This window comes from Populus euphratica, unplaced genomic scaffold, assembly GCF_000495115.2.
Source record: "Populus euphratica unplaced genomic scaffold, PopEup_1.0 scaffold255.1, whole genome shotgun sequence".
Lineage (NCBI taxonomy): Eukaryota > Viridiplantae > Streptophyta > Magnoliopsida > Malpighiales > Salicaceae > Populus > Populus euphratica.
The window spans coordinates 293,096-314,299 of record NW_011500141.1 but is presented as its reverse complement, the minus strand read 5'-3'; the positions used below and the strand labels follow the sequence as shown (position 1 = coordinate 314,299).

The 21,204-nt window shown below is 35.4% G+C and overlaps 2 pseudogenes; both read right to left on the bottom strand.

The window, feature by feature from the left end:
• Window positions 1-87: 87 nt before the first annotated feature.
• LOC105110669 (serine carboxypeptidase-like 18) lies at window positions 88-11,806 on the bottom strand (annotated as a pseudogene).
• Window positions 11,807-16,490: 4,684 nt separating this feature from the next.
• On the bottom strand, window positions 16,491-20,367 carry LOC105110660 (E3 ubiquitin-protein ligase HEL2-like; annotated as a pseudogene).
• Window positions 20,368-21,204: the final 837 nt, after the last annotated feature.

Genomic DNA, 21,204 nt, shown 5'->3' with positions numbered 1-21,204 from the left:
GGGTAAAGATGTTAGAAGAATTTCACAAAACAGGAATTGCACACAGAGCTCACAGTACACAAGAGATTCAGCTCTATACTTGCACTCAGTTTTTCTCCACGTTGGGTGACTCAACACCATCTCCTCTTTTCAGAACCCAGAGCATGACTTGTGTTTATAAAATTCAGCTTGGCCACTGCAATGGCAGCGCGTTTGGTCGCAGCCTAGTTACAAAGGTTCTTTAACTATCCACCTTTTAAACATGGCAAAACATTCTGCAGGCCTGTATCCAGGAGCAGTGTGCCCTCCACCCTACAAATTAGCCAAACAATGAAGTACAAAGTGAGAGCTTGAAATTGAGTCCAATAATATACATCTTAGAATCATCAGTGCAACAAAAATGGAGAAATTCTGAATCCCTTACCTTTACAGTCGCAAATGTCAATCGACTAGAGTAAGTCCTCATGCATCTACACGCACAAACATCCAAATCACTCATTTTCTTCATTTAAGAGGCTCTTCCTACAGGAAAATTAAGGGCTAGAGAATAGTTACAGAACACCAGCAGATTGATCAAAACTAATATTCATTTGAAGAACATACCCTGCGACTTGACCTTGAAAGTGCCATGGATTCCAGTCATCAACAATAGAGTAGTTTAAGGATCTTATCCATGCTTGAGTTCCCAAGAATGGTACCTCTATGTCATGATCGCCACTGCTCAATCAATAAAAGGACAGAATATATCAACCAAACTGTATAGTGTCATAGTATGTGATATGAATAAAGAAAAAACCACCTGTAGATCAATCTGCGGTAACCTTTTATCCCAAGGTCTATATGATTCTTGACGCTGCTCTTAATTTCACAAGTATAAGGTGATTTATAATTGCATCGTTGCCACTCCCCGATACTTCCCTGCATGAAAACAGGATCGCATTATTCACTTAATCATTTCTTGCTAGTTAAAATTCTGACGACTATTCCCAATCCCATACTTCTCGTACATGGAGTGCTTTACGGACATTATCATCATTTATGTGTGTCTATCTTGATTAATTTTACGGGTAATCATATTAACAAAGGTGTTTTATCTTTTAAGTACCGGTGGTGGTGACTGTGATACCTATTGTTTTAATTAATATTTTTAGATCATTTCATAGATTTTTTAAATAAAAAAAGCTCTTTAAAAATTATTTTTTATCAGACTCTTGTACAAACTCCCTTGTTGAAAAATTAGATGGGATAACACTGCGTAGTTACATGCGTTAGTAAGTCCTCTGGCGATATCAATTGCAATCCATGGAGGTTGCGTAATTTGTTGTCCTCAACTCTATTTACTCGTAAGAAAATAAATATGAAGACAGAAATAGTAGCTCTGTTGACAGTACTCATAAGAAAATAAGTAAGACAGAAATAGTAGCTCTGTTTGGTACTGTCAGAGTGGATATATTTTTTTAATTTTTTATTTAAAAATATATCAAATAATCTTTTTTATTTCTCTATTTTTAATATTAATAAATCAAAACAATAAAAAAATATTAAAAAAATTCTCAAATCTTTTGAAAACTATGAGCATCATTTGAATTGATTTCATAATATTATAATGACTGGTTTTCAAGAAAAGAAAGAAGAATAATGATTGCTTTGCTAAGAAATTATGGCATAAATTCCGGATAAGCATGCCGGCATTGATGAACTTCAAAACATGTGCTCTTGTTGCCGAAAATCCCATGGACCAGAAAAGCCTATATCAACAAATCTATATCAATTGATCATATAGAAAAATTGTAAGCGAAAAATGTTAGGATGCTGGCATGCAAACCCGACAAGATAAAAGATAAGAGACCGGATAAAATGAGAAATGGAACACACAAAAATTTACGTGGTTCACCCAATTGGGCTACGTCCACAGACAAGTATAGAAGGATTTTACTAAGTAATAGTATAGAAGGATTTTACTAAGTAATATGGGAATTACAACCTCTCTCTAATAATAGGAGAACAACTAAGAATCTCTCTATTATTAGGAGAAAACACCTCACTTACTCTATCACAAATACCTCACAATTTTGTGGGATTACTCTCTCTTCACTCTCTTCTTCTTCTCTCTATTTTTTTGGTGTGCATATAGGCTTGAATGCATTGCCTATTTATAGGCAAGAGTGAGGGTATAATGGTCATAAATTTAGGAGGAATATATGCCTAACAACTCATCCTCCACTCATACTCCACCAATTACAACTCATCTCCCACTCAAATCCCATCAATTATGTCACCTAATTAAATGGCTTTACATTCAAGTCTTCACACTTGATTATCTATGATTCTTCTTCTATCCTTTCTATACTTGTCATCTTCATGTTGTTTACGTTTTTGTTAGGCCATAAGAGGATCTGCACCATATATACTTATCAGTGTTGACCGGTTTGGTCAAAGCATCTGCTGGGTTTTCCTTTGTGTGAATCTTCTGAAAATCCACACTTCCATCTTCCACCACTTCGCGAACAAAGTGATACTGAACATCTATGTGTTTTGTTCTTGAATGAAACGCTGGATTCCTTGCAATATGTAAGGCACTTTGACTATCACAATACAAAAGAATATTCTCTTGTTTGTGCCCGAGCTCCTCCATAAGTTTCTTCATCCATATTGCTTCTTTACAAGCTTGTGTAGCTGCCATGTACTCAGCTTCTGTTGTGGATAACGCTACAACAGTCTGAAGTTTAGAAACCCAGCTCACAGCTCCTTCTGCAATTATGAACACATAGCCCGTAGTGGACTTCCTTTTCTCAAGGTCACCAGTAAAATCTGAATCAACATAACCTCTGATAGTAAATTCTGATCCTCCATAACATAATGCAGCATCTGAGGTACCCTTGATGTATCTCAAGATCCTCTTAATAGTATTCCAATGCTCTCTACCAGGATTTGCCATGTATCGACTAACTGCTCCCACTGCTTGTGCAATGTCCGGTCTTGTACATATCATGGCAAACATTAAACTTCCCACTGCTGATGCATACGGTACTCGAGACATCTCCATCCTCTCTGCTTCATTGCTAGGAGACATACTTGAGGATAATTTGAAGTTAATAGGAATTGGGGTGGAAATTGGCTTACAATCTTGCATGTTGAAGCGTCACAAGATCTTCTTCAAATAATTCTTTTGAGAAAGCCAAATCTTCCTCTTACTTCTGTCTCGGTAAATTTGCATCCCTAGAATCTTGTTTGCTGGTCCCAAGTCCTTCATATCAAATTTCCTAGCCAACTGTGCCTTTAATTCTTGGACTCGATCTTTGTTGGGGCCTATCACCAACATGTCATCCACGTACAACAACAAAATGATGAAATCTTCTTCAAACCTCTTGTAATACATACAATGGTCTGAACTGAGTCTGTTGTACCCAAGGCTAATTATGAAGGAATCAAATCTCTTATACCAACACCTCGGCGCCTGTTTGAGACCGTATAGAGATTTGTTCAACCTGCAAACCAAGTTCTCCTTGCTTGTTTCAGCAAAACCCTCTGGTTGGAGCATATAAATTTCTTCTTCAAGTTCTCCATGAAGAAATGCAGTTTTCACGTCTAACTGCTCCAAGTGAAGATCAAATATAGCACACATTGCCAAGACTACTCTGATTGTCGTAAGTCGTACCACCGGAGAAAATATCTCATTGAAGTCTATTCCTTCTTTCTGAGCATATCCTTTCACCACCAATCTTGCACGATACCGCTCCACTTGATCATTGCCATCACGTTTTATCTTGTAAATCCATTTGTTGCCAATGGCCTTTCTTCCTTGTGGTAGCGGAACAAGATCCCAAGTATTATTCTTGTGCAGAGCTTCAATCTCCTCTTGCATTGCTGTCATCCACATAGATACATCTGTGCTTTTGATAGCCTCATGGAAAGTTGATGGCTCTCCATCCTCTGTTAGAAGACAGTATGCAATGTTACTTTCAGTAACATATTCTGAGTGCCAAGCCGGTGGTCTTCTTTCACGAGTTGACCGTCGAACTTCAGGAGTTTCAGATTCTATTTGTTCTTGCTCATCATGCTCTGGTACAGCTTCAGAAGAAGCATGATTCTGAGTATTTTCTACATGGACTGTTGTAGTCTCCCTTAGAATGCTATTACGTTCTTCCATTTGCATTTTACCTTCTGCAAATATGACATCTCTGCTGATCACTACCTTGTGGGCAGTGGGATCCCACAAGCGATACCCCTTCACTCCATCAGCATATCCTAAAAATACACATTTTCTGGATTTTTAATCTAGCTTGCTAACTTCTTGTGTATTGTACATCACGTACACATGACTTCCAAATATATGCAATCGAGAATAATCAGCTGGTTTTCCAGTCCACATCTCCATCGGTGTCTTTAGCTCAATTGCGGTTAATGGAGATCGATTTATCGCATAACAGGCGGTATTGACTGCTTCTGCCCAGAATGACTTTCCTAGACCTGCAGCCTTCAACATTGCTCTTGTTCTTTCTAATAGAGTTATGTTCATCCGCTCTGCCACTCCATTTTGTTGTGGAGTGTATGCCGTTGTGAACTGCCTTTTGATACCTTCATGTTGACAGAAGTTATCAAATTCATGACTGGTATATTCTCCTTCATTGTCAATCCTCAAACACTTGATCTTCTTTTCAGATTCAAGTTCCACCCGCGCTTTGAAAGTTTTAAAGACTGTAAGCACATCTGCCTTCCTTCTAATTGGATACACCCAACATCTCCTAAAGAAGTCATCTATGAATGATACAAAGTATCTTGCTCCTCCCAAGGATACAACCGGTGCTTGCCAAACATCAGAGTGAATCAGGTCTAAGATGCATTTGCTCTTAGTTGTAGATGTGCCAAACTTCAACCTATGTTGTTTACTTGTAACACAGTGCTCACAAAAAGGTAAAGTAACCTTTGTAAGCCCAGGGAGTAACTTCTGATTAGAGAGAACCTTTAAACCTTTTTCTGACATGTGACCTAGTTTTTGATGCCACATCATCGTCTTCTCTTCTGCAGGACTGGCTGATGCGATTGACGCTTCTACCTTATGATGTGTTTCTCCCATTAATGCAAATACATTTGCAACTATCTTTCTTGCCTTTAAAACCACCAGCGCTCCTTTGATAATTTTCATAATTCCATTGTCTGTTCGGATCTTACAGCCAAGACTATCAAATTGTCCTATAGACAAAAGATTCTTCTTTAAGTCTTTCACATGTCGCACTTCTGAAATAGTACGAATCAAGTCATCATACATCTTCAATTTGATGGTGCCAATGCCAACAATCTCTAAAGTATGATTATCACCTATGAACATTTTACCTCCAGAGATAGGTTTATATGTATGGAACCAATCTCGATTAGGAGTCATATGCCATGTTGCTCCTGAATCCATTAGCCAGACCTCAGTGAGCTCTTCTGTATCTGTAGAGATTGTCACTGCTTCACTATATAAAACATCTCCATCTTCTGAGTTGCTCGCAACACACCCTTGAGATTTTGATGACTCTGCAGAATTCTCTATACCCTTTTTAAACCAACAATCCTTTTTGAAGTGCCCCTTTTTGCCACAGTTGTAGCATTTCACAGCCTTCTTACTTCTTGATTTGGACCTCCCATGCCTTTGACTCCCACTAGAGCCACGCTCTGTTGATCTTCCTCTTGACACCAACAATGCCTCTGCTTGGTTTGAACTGTTTCTGTCTCTTTTGTTTTTGCGCCTATTTTCTTCTTCCAAGATAGCGGCTGCAACATCATCGAAGACTAGATAATCTGAGAGGATATTATTTGTCAAGTTGATAATGAGCTGATCATACGAATCAAGAAGACTTTGAAGTAGAAGCTCTGCACGTTCATTTTCCTCTATTTGCTAGCCCAATGTAGTGAGTTGTGAAAATAGAGTTCTTATTGTGTTGATGTGGTCAGTCACCAACGTGGTTTCTGCCATTTGAAGGGTATAAAGTCTCCGCTTTAAGAAAATCTTATTGTGCAAAGACTTGGACTCGTATAGCTTTGTTAGAGTCTCCCATATCTCCTTAGCTGTTTTCTTTTCCGCCACAGTTGATAACACTTCATCGGCTAATGCTAAATGTATGTTAGCAATAGCATTGCCATCCATCTCATTCCATTTTGTATTATCAGTGATCTCCGCGGGCCGATCCCTAATTGCTGCCAAACAATTGTCTTTTCTTAAGATTGCCTTAATTCTCATTTTCCACAATGAGAAATTGCTCCCATTAAACCTCTCAATCTCGTACTTTGCTGCCATTGTATTCACCAAGATCTATTCAGCTATCACCGTTTCACAGATCTGTAACGTATATAGAAATAGTATCGTGTGAATAATACTTCACTAAGTAAGTTCCCAGGAAAGATTGGAGGGGTCACAAACGGTCCCGCTTAAAACCCAATCTCCTTAGACAAAACTTCCTAGACTGTATTTAATCACCGCACTGACTTTCTATATACGCCAACAATAACCTTCGTGAACAGTACCGTATAGATGAATAGAGCCGTATAGGTGAATAGTACTAGTAAGCACGAATAACTTTGTGTATTAACAACACCAACCAAAAAGCTCTGATACCACTGTTAGGATGCTGGCATGCAAACCCGACAAGATAAAAGATAAGAGACCGGATAAAATGAGAAATGGAACACATAAGAATTTACGTGGTTCACCCAATTGGACTACGTCCACAAACAAGTATAGAAGGATTTTACTAAGTAATGGACAAGTATAGAAGGATTTTACTAAGTAATATGGGAATTACAACCTCTCTCTAATAATAGGAGAACAACTAAGAATCTCTCTATTATTAGGAGAAAACACCTCACTTACTCTATCACAAATACCTCACAATTTTGTGGGATTACTCTCTCTTCACTCTCTTCTTCTTCTCTCTAATTTTTTGGTGTGCATATAGGCTTGAATGCATTGCCTATTTATAGGCAAGAGTGAGGGTATAATAGTCATAAATTTAGGAGGAATATATGCCTAACAACTCATCCTCCACTCATACTCCACCAATTACAACTCATCTCTCACTCAAATCTCATCAATTATGCCACCTAATTAAATGGCTTTACAAAAAACAATCCCAAAAGTGCACTTAATATTTTCAACAGTTCGACAATAACATGAATATATCAAATAATCTTTTTTATTTCTCTATTTTTAATATTAATAAATCAAAACAATAAAAAAATATTAAAAAAATTCTCAAATCTTTTGAAAACTATGAGCATCATTTGAATTGATTTCATAATAATATAATGACTGGTTTTCAAGAAAAGAAAGAAGAATAATGATTGCTTAGCTAAGAAACTATGGCCTAAATTCCGGATAAGCATGCCGGCATTGATGAACTTCAGAACATGTGCTCTTGTTGCCGAAAATCCCACGGACCAGAAAAGCCTATACATCAACAAATCTATATCAATTGATCATATAGAAAAATTGTAAGCGAAAAACAATCCCAAAAGTGCACTTAATATTTTCAACAGTTCGACAATAACATGAGGGTAAAGATGTTAGAAGAATTTCACAAAACAGGAATTGCACACAGAGCTCACAGTACACAAGAGATTCAGCTCTATACTTGCACTCAGTTTTTCTCCACGTTGGGTGACTCAACACCATCTCCTCTTTTCAGAACCCAGAGCATGACTTGTGTTTATAAAATTCAGCTTGGCCACTACAATGGCAGCGCGTTTGGTCGCAGCCTAGTTACAAAGGTTCTTTAACTATTCACCTTTTAAACATGACAAAACATTCTGCAGGCCTGTATCCAGGAGCAGTGTGCCCTCCACCCTACAAATTAGCCAAACAATGAAGTACAAAGTGAGAGCTTGAAATTGAGTCCAATAATATACATCTTAGAATCATCAGTGCAACAAAAATGGAGAAATTCTGAATCCCTTACCTTTACAGTCGCAAATGTCAATCGACTAGAGTAAGTCCTCGTGTATCTACACGCACAAACATCCAAATCACTCATTTTCTTCATTTAAGAGGCTCTTCCTACAGGAAAATTAAGGGCTAGAGAATAGTTACAGAACACCAGCAGATTGATCAAAACTAATATTCATTTGAAGAACATACCCTGCGACTTGACCTTGAAAGTGCCATGGATTCCAGTCATCAACAATAGAGTAGTTTAAGGATCTTATCCATGCTTGAGTTCCCAAGAATGGTACCTCTATGTCATGATCGCCACTGCTCAATCAATAAAAGGACAGAATATATCAACCAAACTGTATAGTGTCATAGTATGTGATATGAATAAAGAAAAAACCACCTGTAGATCAATCTGCGGTAACCTTTTATCCCAAGGTCTATATGATTCTTGACGCTGCTCTTAATTTCACAAGTATAAGGTGATTTATAATTGCATCGTTGCCACTCCCCGATACTTCCCTGCATGAAAACAGGATCGCATTATTCACTTAATCATTTCTTGCTAGTTAAAATTCTGACGACTATTCCCAATCCCATACTTCTCGTACATGGAGTGCTTTGCGGACATTATCATCATTTGCCCATTAAGTAGCAAGAAGATGTCCATAAGTCTGTAGGCATCAAGGAAAAATCCCAAAATGAGGAAAGGAACAGAAACAAACTTGCATAAATTCATAAAAAAGAACATTATGTCAATTATCTGTTTCCCTGATGTTCTTCTGTCAACATTTTATATCATTATCTTGTGATGTTGCGACAAACTATACGAGTTTTGCTTTAAGGATTATTCTTTCCTTAACAAATTCTTTTCTTGTATATATGCATGTTGTATATCAGAGAAAGAGGAAAGGGAATTACACGACATCCGATGGTAGGAAGATCAGGTTTGAAATGGAGGAATTCTTGAGAGTTCTCACGGAGATGTCTTCTTTCGCCCATCATCTCTATCAGACGAGGGGTAACACTAGGACACTTGCGTTCCAAAATATGGGACTCTTCAATTTCTGAAATCCACTAAGAAGGCAAATAGCTCTAGTTGCATTAACAATGAAATTCCAAGGAAAAACATGAAGGACATTCACACAATATAGTTGTGGTTGAATACCTTGTCACGAGCCTCTAGATTTTTCAAACACTCTGAATTTTACGGGTCGATCGTTTGATATTCTCCTCCACAACTTTTCTTCAGTGACTGAAGCAATGTGTGGCACTATTTAGACATGATTCTGAGCTAGTAAGACAGACATTACAATACCAAGTGGATCACCTCATAGAGTTCATCAGAAATAAGTCCCATTCCATGAGAAAATGGAATCCTTGAGTTCAAATCAAAAGTAGGATCAGTACAAGGGTTCCCAAGTGTGTATCCCTGCAACCATGCAAATTAAAACACCACTTTCATCAGCAAATCTTAGATGCAAGCATGTAAGTAAGTTCTTTTCTTTCTGTTTTTCTATTCTTCAAGTTTTCTAATAAACAAAGTCCAGTTATTTTTCTACAAACAGGCACCTTTTAAAAAAAAAAAAAAATTGCAGGATCAGTAAGAAAGAAAATAATGGAATATATAATTAAACCTTGAGATTTATTAGTGGTTTGATACCATCATTGTTCCCTGCAACCATTGAACAGCTTGCTTCAAGATAATCTCGAGCGGGATTAAAGAAAAACTGGCAATTAAAAAAAATTGCAAACAGACCCTGTCATTTCGATACCATAATGGCCAATTTTGTATCATACCATTGGAAATCTTTTGAACGACAACTGGAACGATGATGCCTGAGTAGGAGTCAACCTGGTATGTCCATAAAGGCTTCTAATGCAGTTTGCAAACTAAGACGCTCTTTGTATGGGTTGAAACAAGCACCTAGAGCCTGGTTTGAGAAGTTTCGCAACACTCTTCTCACCTTCTCCTTCACACAAAGTCAATATGATTCATCCCTTTTCTTTTACAAGACCACCACTGGTATGGTATTTCTCTTAGTTTATGTTGATGATATTATCCTCACTGGTAATGACATTGGGTTGATCACCAAGCTTCAACATATGTTACATAGTACATTTCAAATGAAAGATCTTGGACATCTCACATATTTTTTGGGGCTGGAAGTTCACTCTAGAGATCATGGTTTGTTCTTAAATCAACATAAATATATTCAGGATCTCATTGAGCTTGCTGATTTAAAGAATGCTACTGCTGTTGATACACCAATGGAGGTGAATGTGAAATACCGAAAAGATGAAGGCGAGCTTTTGCCTAATCCTTTTTTATATCGGCAACTTGTTGGTAGTCTTATCTACCTAACAATTACAAGGCCTGATATCTCCTATGCTGTCCATATAGTTAGCAAATTTATGCAGGCACCTCGACATCTTCATCTTGCTGCAGTTCGTCGTCTTATTCGATACTTAATTGGGTCCCCTACTCGTGGGTTGTTTTTTCCCAAACATTCTACTCTTACCTTGACTTCCTATAGTGATGCGGATTGGGCTGGCTGCCCAGATACTAGAAAATCTATTACAGGCTGGTGCATTTTTCTTGGAGATGCCTTGATCTCTTGGAAGTGTAAGAAGCAGGATTGTGTCTCTAAATCTTCTACAGAGGCTGAGTATCGAGCCATGTCAGCAGCTTGTTCTGAAATTGTGTGGTTACGTGGTCTTATTTCTGAACTTGGGTTCCCCCCTACTGCTCCTACTCCACTTCATGGTGATAATACTAGTGCTATTCAAATAGCTGCAAATCTGGTCTACCATGAACGCACCAAGCACATAGAGGTGGACTGTCATTATATTAGGGAGGCCTTTACTCGCGGTGTTATCACTCTTCCTCATCTCAATACTGCTCTTCAAATAGCTGATGCCTTTACAAAAGCCTTGACACGCCAACGACATAAGTTTCTCAGTCGCAAATTGATGTTGTTCGACCTACCCGCATCAATTTGAGGGGGGATGTCAATATATTCTCTTTTATTTCATTTTTTTAATAGTTATTAGTCTTTCTTTTGTAGCTGTCAGTATATTCTCCTTAGCTGTCACTATATTCTTCTTTCTTTGTTTAATTTCTGTCATAGCTGTATATCCCTGGATTCTCTCTAAAGATCTCAATTATTGTCTAGGCCTAGTATTAAAGAATCTGATTATGTTTATTAGATGCTAGAATTAAGGGTTTTGATACTTCTTGATGTATATATATATTGTAACTCTCTTAGTGAAAGGGGGACAGAAAACATTTCAGAATTTCTCTTGTATTATCTTGTCATGTACATTTCAATTGCAGTATTATATCTGTAATTGAGTGAGCTGCTTCGCTTCTCTTACCGATTTCAAAAGCAAGACCAGAGAAGGCGGAGCAGCCCGGGCCACCAGTTAGCCAAAGCAAGAGAGGGTCCTCTTTAGGATTCCTGTGGGACTTGATGAAGTAGTAGAAGAGCTGCACATCCTCCGCTTCATCCACCCCAACATACCTGATAACTCCACACACCCACCATTGCATGCACGTAATTTAGATCAAGATTTACGTGTATCTTACGCATGCGTGTGCTGTAGTAAAATCAGTAAACCAGTAAAAGTGAAGGTCTGAAACTCACCCTGTTTCAAGGTGGAAGGGAAGGGGCCCCTGAAACCCAGGAAGAAACTTAACAATGGAGTGGGCGGAAGCAAGCTGTAACCAAACCTGCAATAACAAAAGTAAAGGAAGGCATCGTCTGGCCATTGCTTTTGATGTCGACGTTGTGGTATATTAGCCACAAACTATTCTATCTTGTAGCCTTTACAAGTTATAATGAACTTGTTTTCAGATTTTCTTCTTCTTCTTCCTTTATATATAGTAGTGGTCGACTAGACGAGGGAGCCCATCCTTTGAATGCAGTAAGCAATACAAATATTATTGATCTATTCAATTCTTTGGGGCATAGGGCAGCTGAAATATAGAAATTAGTTATTAACTAATAAATATGTTGCCCCATGATGAAATTAGTAATTAGTTAATAAATATTAAAATCATTGATACAGATGTTTTTATTATTTTTTTGTGTATTTTTCATTTTATTTTCTCTTTCTTTTCATTATATCTGTTTTTTTCTTTCTTTTTTTTGAAATGGATCCAAAAAGTTAATTAATAAGATGGCAAGATAGATTAAGCAACTATTTTGGATAATTTACTTAAAACATATCTAATTGCATACTTATCTGTGAATTAAAAAAGGAAATAAACTCATCAACCAATTTGCTAGCTTTGCATTAATTACTTTGTTTGTCAAATTGATTTTTAAATTATTTCTCATCTAAAAAAACATCAAATTAATGTTTTCTTAAATAATTTTGATATGTAAATGTAAAAAAAAAAAAAAAACTTTCAGTCCTCTAGGATAATCCTAGTCTATTTCATTCAGGAAATTAACCCATTTAATCTCCAAAGTACACACAATTTCCTTTAAAATGTAGAACCAAGATCTATTTGCAAGTTTTGCATTAGATGAATGCACACAAATCTTGACGTCTGATGATCATGATTCATGAACAATGCAGGCCTGCTATAGGTAACCAATTCTCACGATAGAGAAAAATAGTTTACATGCCATAAAAGGTTGCAAGAAAGTCTCGCGAAGACACATCTGGTTTCAATGAAATGGTTGCTGTCGGATTTGATCTCTATAGACGATACATATTATAATCGTGCTATATTCGATAATTTGCTTCCATTTTTTTTTTATTATAAAGCTGATAAATTCCAGATTTTTCTTATACAGTGATGCCCAACTGGTGCTAGGTTTAAGCCAATCACCTTAAGTGCTAACTCAAGCCCAAGCCTAAAAACTTGGTTGGACGTGCTGCACAGCATGCAAGGTGTTTGGGTTTGGGTGCCTGCCCAAGCCTAATATACTTGGTGAAAGCAACGCGTCTAGATTTTATTTTTATTTTTAATAGGTTTAGGTATTTTGCTTGAGTTGAATACTTGTCGTAAATATATATTATTTTGAATAAAATATAATTTAAAATATTATAATAATAAAATTATATTTTACTTTTTTATTTTTATAAAAAATATAAGATTTATAGGCTATGAATATACTATGAATCTTTCAAATACTAAATTCATAATTTTTTTTATTTTTAATATTTTTAGCATATATATTTTCAGAGCATATCTCTCTAAATTATCATTGTATTTTTTCTCTTTATAAAGTTATTGATTTTATTATAAGAGAGACTTTTTATAGGTACTAGCCACCTTATCTTACCATACACCTCCTATTACTACCACAACTATTAGTCACGTTAGTTTATCAGACATTACCTTTTACTACAAAAAAATAAGATTTATAAGCTATAAATACAACATGAATCATTCAAACAACAGGTTCACAATCTTTTCATTCATAATAATTTTAATATATATATTTTTAAAATTTATCCCTTTAAAATATCATTGCACTTTATCTCTCTATAAAGTTGTTGACTTTACTATAGGATATTCCTCGAGTCTATTAAAGGAAATTTTGTTCAAGTAATAGCTATTTTGATTTACTAGACACTACTTATTATTACCACAGTTATCGGTTATCTTAACTTACTAGATACCATCTATTATTATTAATTATTTAAATTTTTTATATCAATTTATCAAACACCTTGACAAAAAAAAGAATTAGATTACTTTAACTAAGAAATTAGAACCTATCAAACACTTTTGACTTCAACTTTATTTTTAAACATTTTAGATTTTTGTACCCATCACATTGATACAATTAAAACATTACACAGAGAAACTAACTCAAATCTCATGGAGTAAAATGAAATTAGTCTTTAAAATAATTTTACTAAAACAAAATCACATGAAAATTCATAATTAAGTTAGCCAATTAAGATAAATATTTGTTGTATTACATAAATACATCTCATTCTTCAATGTTGGTATTTTATACGTGTCTGATATTTTGTTGATTTAATGGCAATCTTACGAAAGCGACAAGCTATTTAGGAGTGTTTAGTATTGGGATTGAATTTTTTTAATTAAAATTTAAATTTTTTTATTTTAAATTTTTTAATATTTTTAAATAATATACTGATATCAAAAATATATTTTAAAAAATATTATTTTAATATATTTTCAAACAAAATATTTTAAAAAACAACTTATAGCATACTCTCATGTATCCTTTTAAAATAATTCCGTAGTGGTTGTGGACATCCAGATGCATTAAGTGGCAATGAAAACATTATACATTACTTTAAAAGATTGGGAGAAAAGGAACCTGAATCCGCAATGTTCTTGTCTTTTTACTCTCGAACCTTTTTTTTCAATCACATATTTTATTTTTATCAAATTAATATCAGATTTCTCATGATTTGTTGTAAGAAAGAACAATTAAAAGATATAGAACCATACAAAAAATATCCAAAATTTACATAACAAAGGTTTTTTTTGTTCCATGGGCATGAGGCAGGCACTTCGGCTTTGGTCTCTTGCAATCCCTAAATATGCTTGGCTTCTCTTTTTATTTTTCTTTAAGTTATTAAGTCAAACTATCCTTTTTTTATTTATTTTTTATTTATTTTTTTATTTTTTGAATTTAAATTTTATTTAGGACCCTTGTTTATATTTTTTTTATATTATTAATTATTCAAATAAATTTTAAAAAATAAAATTATTAAATTCAATGAAATTTATAAATTAAGTCACGAGTTGAGTGTATTAACTTAATTTAACCTAAATACATAAAAATATTACCAAAAAATTATTTTATCTATTAAAAAAAATGTTGGATCAACATAACTTTAAAGTTTTCTTTTTTAAAAAAAAAAAAGCCAGATAATTTTGCGATCATTTAATATAACTCGATGATTTCTTAAGACTTCGGTCCACTAAAAACTGCACTATCGGCTATAATTTACTTGCATTGTTTCGTATAAACTTAAATGCTTATGAAATTTGAAAGCGGAAGAATGAGAAAGGAATGTCAAATACAACATTACTGGACAGAATGAAAACAAACAGAAGATATGATACTGGAAGTTTTTTATAGACCGCCAGACTAAGTCGTTGTACAGGTTTCATTCTGTTTCAAGTTATGGAGGCCTGTGTTATCTCCCAATTTCATTAGGTATAGGGACAGAAACAAACATCGAGAAGTTTTTCTTCTATTGATGAATACTACTCCACTTTGGGTTGCTATGAGAAAACTTTTGATTCGGATGCCACTGCTGGAATGGTAACAAGTGTTATCCATTCAAGGGCTTAGCATCACAGCTTGCCATTGCTGAGTTCATGGCTTACTGTGGTAGTTGGTTGCTTTCGGGTGATCTAACGGGAGACCAACATCAACTGAGAAAACTGTTCAGGATAATGAAGAGGTAGCAGCACTGCGTACCCTGTTTATTAATTTAGTTCTTTCAGCTGGTATCACTAGTTGATTGATTTCTATTGCCAAACATCAATCCTTTGTAAATCTTTCTTCTTTTCTTCAGTTTCCGATTCTGCCATTATATTCCTACACATTGGGATTCTGAATCTTACCTTTACTGTTGAACCCAACAAGACTTTGTAACAATTTCTGATTTAATTTTTGCTCCGATTATGTTGGACTGGAATCTGGTTTTATTTATGTTGTGAGGCACTTTGTTTTCATTCAAAGTAATCTTTGAGCTTCCATTTTGATCCAGGGCTCGAGTTAATTTGCTAATGATCTAGGCTTGATGATTTATGCTGTCCTGCTATAGTTTCTGCTGGTCTTTCTCTTTGTATTGATCTTTAATCTTTTTTCTTCCCCCCCTGGATTGCTACTTTCAGAAATAATGTGTAGCTTTCCGAGTGTTATTTTCTGTTGATTCTAATTAATTAGGATGTGGTTCATAGGATTTGTCCTGGCAATTTTCTCTAACAACCCAAAAATGCTTACCATTCTTTCTTTCCATACCTGAAAATGACAAAATATACCTGCAATGGGGAGGCCAGAAGAAGAAACAAATGGTGCAGAATCTTGCTGATGATATGACAGTGGACGTCCTCTCAAGAACTCGCACCAGCTAAGCCCTTGGGTAAGGATCGTGGTGTTTGGAATCTACCTTTTGTTAGCGTTATTCGTGAAGGAAATTCCATGGCTGACCAATTAGCGAGACAGCCTGTGAATCATTGTGGCTGACGTTTGGGGTTGCAAACTACCTTGCGCCCCCTCCCCTTCCTCGCTCTATCTCCTTCAATCCCTACTCTTGTCTTTCCTGCAACTTTGATGATTTAAATAGTGTTTTATATTGTGTTGATCATTTTTCAAATAAAGCATGTGTTAAATTGCTTAATGAAAGCATTCATTGCTACATTTTTAGTCTAATTTTGAACCTAAATTGTCATTACTTTTTTCTTCTTCTGTTTTTGGCACCAAACCATATATAGTAGCCATCTTCAATTATGGCATCCATGATTGCCAACATTTCCGTGTCTAACTTCAAATACATTAAAAGAAATACTACTACCAATTAATTATTCTATTTGATCAAAAAATATATCAAATATCACATTTCCAATTCAACCAAATCGTACCAAAAACAAGTTTTTTGCTATTAACCTAAAACAAACAGGAAAAGATTACAGTTAATTCAAAAGCTTGAAACATTCCTAGTTAGTCCAAGGGATTAAACCTCTAATGTACTGGTATGTACCTAGCAACAACATGCTTTAACATCCACACAAAAAGACATTAATCAAGTCTGGTGCCAGTTCTTTCTATACATACAAACAGGCGTTTCCACTATGCTCCCATGCAAGGTCATTTTTTGCAATCTTTCTGGGACATTGCAACAAGCTTTCCGCCTCCCCCATTTCTCCAAACTCCATGAACCGGCAACAGTTCAAGCATATCGCTGTCTACACCTGCTTTCTCTTCTTTTTCATCAGGATCAGCGTCAGAATTACCAACATTGGGCAGTGAGGCAGCAGAAGTATCACCGACACGGTTCTTAAGGAACTTTGAGGCTTTTTTCTTAGGTTTATTCCCTCCTCCCCCAGCCCCCACATTCTTCTTTGAGTTGACACCATCTGGCTGAGCGACAATTTCACTCTTTGTCTCCGTTGACAAATTTAAGTTAGTTTGTTTCACGACTAAAATCTCTGATTTGCCTATTACACCATGATGCCCTTCCTTTGGTAAGATCTCCACCTTAAGACTATCTGACAAAATGTTCTCTGAGCTTGTGATACCATTACCATCACACTACTCTATGCCTTTCTTTGAACTTTTCTTGCTTTTGGAACGACCATTGTCAATGCTCAAACCATTTTTAACAGAACCATTCTTCCCAACGGTGCAATTATGAATCTCAACAAGCTCTCTTTGCTTCTCAGCACTGGGAGAAAGTCTAGCTAGTTCAAAGACAAGATGTGATAAGCCAAATTGATGCACGTAGGCAAGATACTCTTAAGTATCAATTATATCCCGGAGGTACTCTGGATATTAATTTAAATGCACAGAATTTTTCCTCATTAAATTCCAATGCTGCACTAATTTTTTCCACTAGAGCCTTATTAGAAGATTGAACATACTCAACCTTAAGCAAAGGTGAGGCACTTCTAGACAGAGAAGGAGCACTGGAAAGAGATTTGTGAGAGGTTCTGTCTACAGGATTTGGAGCCACAGTACCTTGACTGACCTTGCTGTTACTATTTGAAGTCCTAGATGAACTTGCAAAATCTGAAGAGACAACAAGTCCATTAGTCTTTGATGGTCCAACCTGAGCAAAGCTCCGGCTTTCTCTGGGATGAACTCAGAGAACTGGATGGAGATAAAACCTCAGAATCTGAAACGGGCCTTGAGTGGTAAGAAAAACTAGCTAATGAGACAGGATGACTGTTTGCTGCTGGCAATTGAGGACTTCTACCATATTTCGGCAATGCAAGCAAGTAGCCATTGTATTCCCACTCAACCCACCCAAACCATTTCTGGATCTCTGTTGGTTGCTGCTTGGAGGCATCGGAAATGGAGGAAAAGGGGTTTCTTTCATTGGTACACTCCTAGAGTTCTGTCCTAAAACATGATTATATCTTGAAGATGGCTCAGAATATGTGGAGGTTAATGACTAGAAAGGGCTAACAATTATATCAATTTCATGTTCCTCTCTGGGAGTACAAACTGTTTGGGCATTTGATGAAATATCACAAGGCCTTTCAGCATTGGCTGTCAGATGGCTATCTACAATGGGCAAGTTCATTTGATAGCTTGATGGATTCGATCGACTAACATGCCGATAATGTTCATTAATTTGCTGAAACCGGAAACTCGTAGGTATCTGGATGTAAAAGATGAAAGAGGCATGTTGTAAATGAAGAAAGCAGAAAATGCCAATGACATTGGTAACGTCCAACAATTAAAAAGATTGAAACACACCTGAAGTACAGCACTACGCTTAGAGCGAGACAAACACCCTCCATGTTCCATGGCATTATACCTCCACCGATATCAGAAATACACAAGTCTTCTTAGTAGTCACTTAGTACATCCAGAAAACATAAAAAACAAACTCTAAATATTGATAGCCAAAAGGAAAAGATGCATCATTAAGACTAATAGATATCACCTTTAATTCGGATTCAATTGCAAAAACAATAAACTTTTTTGCAAGGCAAGCCTCATCTTCGCATAAGAAATGTTCTTGATGAAAATGGATATGAGACATAAAGTTTGGTATGTTGATTAAAAAACAAAGCAATCTCGACATATAATGAAAAAAAAGCGAGTAAGACATATGAAAACAAAATATAATCAACCTCCAAGTTATCTTAACTGTTGAAGTATTCATATTGTTCAGGATGTTGCCTGCATTGAACAAAAAACAAAATGGACATACACAAAACGCTAAAATCATGAAAGCCTTTTTAAGGGAAAAATGCATGGGTTACCTTGGGCATATGTGGCAAGTAAAATGCTCAGTAGACAAATGCAAGTAAAGCTCATTATCTCCATAAAAAGGATTCTCACAGAACTCACATATAGGATGTCCTGTAAATCCACCTCTTTCACTTTCACTACCATCAACCACCGAGTCCCCCGTCCTCACATGTTGAGTCAATTGTGCTCTATTCTATAACTTCTGCTCACTTGTAAATATCTGGTTCAAAACTTAATCGAGTCAGGGAACACAAGCATGCCTGCTAAAGCAAAGACCATGTAAGAACGAAAATTTTTCTTTGACATGGGACAATCAAATCCTACCGCACATTCTACATAATAATCTCACTGAGCTCATTTCAATACCATTTCTAGATCTCATGTTCTAACACTCCATTGATGTTCATTTCTTTAAATACCAAGCTGAGAAGCAAAGGTTAACAATGAATCAACTCTCACCTTCCTACCTTCCAAACACAGACCACACATAAACAGCCTATGCTTGTGAAACAAATGCCCCTTCAATTGCTCAACGCTATTAAACTCTTTTGACCTTCCATCCTTCTTGTTGCAAGCATTGCATGATAACCTACACATAGCTTTAATCATCTTATAATGATCAAAATCATCAAAATAAGCCTTTGTCCCTTCATGATACCAACACTCCCCTACTTTACCCTCTTTTCCATTAACTCCACCTAAACCCTTCAAGTCACTTATCATCCTCGTATAATCCCCTAATGCCTACAAAAACCAACACCCAAAAATTAAAAAGACCAAAACTTTACAGTATAAAAGTCAAAACCCAGAAATTAAAACCATCATAAACAACCAAAACTTTTCAAAATATAATAATCAAAACCAGAAATCAAAAGACAGTTTATGTAATAATCAACCTTAGTGACAAAGATGGTGTTGGTTTCCGATTTGCAAATGGTTTCTGATTTGCAAATGCAGCAATGAAAATCATTGCAGATGAAACGAAGACGAATTATGCAAGTAGAGCAGACTTCTTTACGGAGACATGGTCCATAAGCAACCCATTCAAGGGTATCAGCACAAACAGCACAGGTATCATCCATTTTTTGATCAGTCGAGTGAGAATTTGATGGAAAATTATGAATACATCAAAACGGTTTTTTTACTGTTTTGATGTTGCTATCAATGACCATGGAAAGGTGAGAGCTTTTCGCCTTGGATGTAGTGTAGCTTTTTTGTGAAGAAAGCAGAGAAAATTAGGCTCCTTTTTTTTGGTGTTTTCTCAGGAACCACACAGAAATTGATCGAGAGTTGCAAGAGAAACGGACAGACAAGGGCAGCAAATGTGTACGGGTACATTATGTAAGGACGCCAAGTCGTTGATGTGATTACTTGACTCAAGGATTTGGATTTAATAAATTTGATTAATGATGTTTGAGATTCTGAGTTTTGACAAAACATGTTGGAAGATTTACTTGTATGGATATGATGAAGATTGATTACCAAATATGGACGCCCATGTTTTTAAATTTTAGTTGAACAGAAGTCCAGGAGGAGTGTTTCCACCAATTATCTCTCATCCATTGGTTTCATCCACAGCATGTATGGGATTTGCTCTTTGAAAGGTTGAAGCATAGTGATTTTCACATGTAAGTCTCTTTTGGCATTGCAGTAAAATTTTTCTTTTAAAAAATTTTTGAATATTAATTTTTTTTTTGTGTTTATGATTTTTTTTTATATTTTAAGTAAAAAATATTATGAAAAATAATTTTTAATACACTCAAACAAACTCAAATCTAATTTAAGATTTTATTCGAATTAAGGTTTGAATTATAAAAATTTTAAGTTATTTATGTTTATAAATCAATTTAAATTTATTATTTTTATCCAAACATAGTTGTTTCAAAATTTTTTAATTTTGACTTGGATCTAACTAAATTTAAATGAATTGACAAAATCATAGTTTAACTTATTATATTATTTGAATTTAAATAAATCAATATAAAAAACAATTCAAATCAAAATCCATCATGAATCCCATCATATTATTCTGCCAAACAAAGTTTAAGTATATTCAAACCTCAAAGATTTTCAAAGGCAATGAAAGGAAGAAAGATTTTCAATTAATATATATGTGAATAAATTAAACAATTATTCTTATGTTTATGTACACAATATAATTAATCTTCCATTTATATATATGAAATCTTTATGGCCAAATTAAAGATATATATGGATTAATCTAAGCATACTAATATTCAATGCATCTTTTGTAATGTTTTGAATATAAAGACATTAGAAAATATAATAAAGTTCTTGAAGGTTTAAAAGTTGGAATAAATGAATGAGGGGTATAGTAATAATTGAATAAAATAATGATAATATAAATAAAAAAAAATC